This window comes from Asparagus officinalis, chromosome 8 (assembly GCF_001876935.1).
Source record: "Asparagus officinalis chromosome 8, Aspof.V1, whole genome shotgun sequence".
Classification (NCBI taxonomy): Eukaryota; Viridiplantae; Streptophyta; class Magnoliopsida; order Asparagales; family Asparagaceae; genus Asparagus; species Asparagus officinalis.
The window spans coordinates 124,539,565-124,543,004 of record NC_033801.1 but is presented as its reverse complement, the minus strand read 5'-3'; the positions used below and the strand labels follow the sequence as shown (position 1 = coordinate 124,543,004).

The following is a 3,440-nucleotide window of genomic DNA, read 5'->3' as shown; positions in this document are numbered from 1 at the left end:
GGCCTCGCCTGAAGTGCTAGCACGAGAAGTCTCCTTGTCCTTCATCCTCAAATCGCAATTAGTCAATGCGTTAGTCACTTTACTATAGCCGATAGAAGATCTCCCGTTCAACAAAGTGAGCACGAAGGTATCATACTCCTCATTCGGTAAGGATCCTAACAAAATAATCGTCTTGTACTCATCCGATATCTTCTCATTAATATTTGCCAAGTCCGACAACAACTTAGTATAGTTGTTCACATGCGCCGCTAGTGAGGTGCCTCTGGACATCTGAAATTTGAAGAGTCTTCACAGCAAGTGCAACATGTTCTCAACACTCTTCGTGAGATACTTGTTGTTAAGAATTTCCTACATCTTCATTGCAGACGTCACTCCAATCACATCATATTTCAGTTCATGTTTCAAACAGGACCTGATCACCCCATACACGTTCCTATTCATCTTCTCCCATATCGCCTCATCATATTTAGGTGGCTTCTCATGGACCATGATGGTCTCTTTCAAATTCTGAGCATTGAGAGCATCTTGTACGTCACTCATCCACAAACTAAAGTTAATTTTGCCATCATACTTCACCACACTAATCTTAGTATTCTGAAAACCAACTTGTAATGTACTCGCCATCGACTTGCTGCTTTCACATTATTCTCCCATTACAAACTAACTCCAAATTGTAGAGAAAGAACAAATTTGATAGAAATTAGGAACCACCCAACTGAACCCTAGATCGGATTCCAAATAGAACTCCTATCCATACGAGGAAAGCGAAATCTCTAACGGTAACTCCTAATGCTATCTCCACCAAAGCCTAGAACTCCAAGAACCAAGCTTCACACAAGAATCTTCCTCCACCAAACTCCAAAACTTTAGATCTGAAATCTGGGCTCTGATACCACTTGTTGCGCGCAGCGGAAATTTCGGTAGTACTTCGACAGCACAACAAGAGAGTCAGGTCGCAATAAGAATTCCCGTCTCACCAAGGAAATAAGAATCTGAAGCGAATATCTCAACAAAGTGAGATATCGGCTCTTCCTCTCATCAGTTCTAGGACTGACCTGTCGAGGGATCCTAAAAAGCTATTACAAATCACACAAAAGCGATACGACCAATTTTACGTGGTTCGGGCCTACGTCCATGAGGCAAGGAGGGGGAGATCTACTATTAGAGGGAGAGAATACAATTAGGGTTTACAATCACTCAATCTAAACCCTCATACAAACTCTCTGATCCCTCACAATATCTCTCTACAAAAGGATGCACAAAACCCTAGAAAGAAAAGCCTCTGCTTTTACTTTTGCACCAGCCGCCACTTTTTCCCAAATCCCCTGCGTCTGCTCCTTTGTTTCTTCTTGCCGCAGTCAAAAGAGGAAAAACAAAACTCCTGCACACATTTCCGCCCCTGCCTACAAAACCTAAGAAACCATTAAGCAGCTATATATATAGTTGTTTCTATTCGGCTGGGCCGGTCTGTTGGCTATCGGGTGTGGGAGGTTGAAAAAAAAGTCACGCATCAGTGGCCCCCACTCACATACTACATATTATTCAATAGGTCTGTACATTAATATATAAATATAAGCAAGAGTAATTCTGGTATAAAACAACTCATATATAATCAAGATATATATCTTTCCTACCCCCCACCCCCAAAAAAACTTACAACGGACTAAACAACGAGAGTATGGACAAAAACTGGCAAAACTAATCACTATTATGAACTTTCATGAATAAATTAGCTATCTAATCCTTAGAGGGTATGTAAGGAAGAATAATCTGCTTTGAAATATATTCCCAATGAGCAAGACGACAATCGACTTCAATGTGTTTAGTTCATTCATGGAATACAGGATTGGCCGCAATAGTAGTGGAGTTCTTATTATCGTAGTGCAAAGGAATAGTTGTCACCATAGAGACACCCATGTCACTCATAAGATAGCATAGCCACTTGAGTTCTGAGGCCATATCAACCATAGCTCTATATTCTATCTTGATGCTCAAATAGGAGACTAAAACCTAACAGTACTTGCTATGCCAAGAAATAAGAGAGGAACCAAGAAAAATGCAGAAGCCCGTGGTAGAACGACAAGTATTAGGATCATCTGCCCATCAGGATCATCTGCCCATCCAGCATAAGAATAAGCTTATAACAAAAAAGAGGACGTCGATCTGAAAAATAATGATCAAGCAATGATGCTGCGAATATAATGAAGTATACAAAGTAACACCACATAATGAATTGAGGTAGAAGCACTAACAAATTGACCGAGGGCATGAACAATCTGAGAAATGTCTAGACAAGTAGCTGATATATATATTAAAGAACCAATAAGCTTCCTATAACGGGTAGGCTATGGCAGGGGATCATCATCATTGTGTCAAAGTTTAATATGAAGCGCCATTGGTGTAGAAATTAAAGGAGATGTAGGGACAGCAAGTTCACTCAAAGCAGCACAATTAAGAATATCAGTAATATATTTCTATTGAGACAATAGATATCCACGATAAGATTATGCCACCTTGATGCCAAGAAATTTCATCTCAAACTTAGCTTGAAGATGTTGCTTCAAGGATGTGATAGCGACAAGATCACTCCCTGTGATAATCATGTTATCACCATATAGAAGAAGAAGAACAATGCCCGTTGTACTCTTGTGAAAATCCTCATGCAACAACGCAAGCTCTTTGTACTACTCAAAAAATGCATCTGATTTGGTTTTGATTTTGTGCATCCTCTTACAGCTCATTGGATTCACACATGTACGTAAGGGAACATGATCCCATGTATGAGTGCACTAGAAAGGTTCTAATTCTTCATTCATTATCTACTACCATTCTAGATTATTTTAGCCTCGGAATAAGATTTAGGTTCCTATAGAGAGTGTATAGTAGACACAAAAGATGAAAAAGCAAAAGAGTATGTATTGGTGGCTAAAGACTGATACCGAACAGAGGTTGACGAAAGCTAGATGGATTACGGTGAGGAGGAGGTTGATCAACCTGGGAAGTTGAAGCAGCAATGGTCAGAGTATCAGTTGTAGCGGTAGAATCGTGTGCATGGTGGAGCAGATGGGAGAGTAGGTTCAACTATAGAGGATGTGTATGCTGGTACAGGAAGAGATGAGGGCTCAAAATTAGTGGTGTGTATGCTAGTACAGGAAGAGATGTGGGCTCTATATTAGTGGTGGTATCTAGAAATGAAATGTTTGGAGTGGAAGATGTGGAATAGTAAGGAATGTGTTCAAAGAAAGACACAGAGAGAACTACCCAAAGTCTTTAAGAGACCATATCATAACACCGGTAACTTTTATGCGCAGAACTATACCCAAGAAAATTGCATTTTCATTTGTTGAATTGATATGAATCATATAAGTGAAATCTGTATAGATTTTTAGCAATTTAGATCGATTGTGCATAAGATATACCCAAGTATATCTAGAAAAATC

At 39.6% G+C, this 3,440-nt stretch overlaps 1 long non-coding RNA gene across 2 annotated transcripts; it reads right to left on the bottom strand.

Annotated features, from left to right (window-relative positions):
• Positions 1,602 to 3,239, bottom strand: LOC109822484. 2 transcript variants are annotated; one of them, XR_002242150.1, is made up of 2 exons: positions 2,940 to 3,239; positions 1,602 to 2,163 (listed from the first exon to the last, which is right to left on the bottom strand). It is a non-coding gene; the product is annotated as an uncharacterized LOC109822484 (long non-coding RNA). The 2 variants fall into 2 exon arrangements; XR_002242151.1 differs by having other exon boundaries at positions 1,602 to 2,113.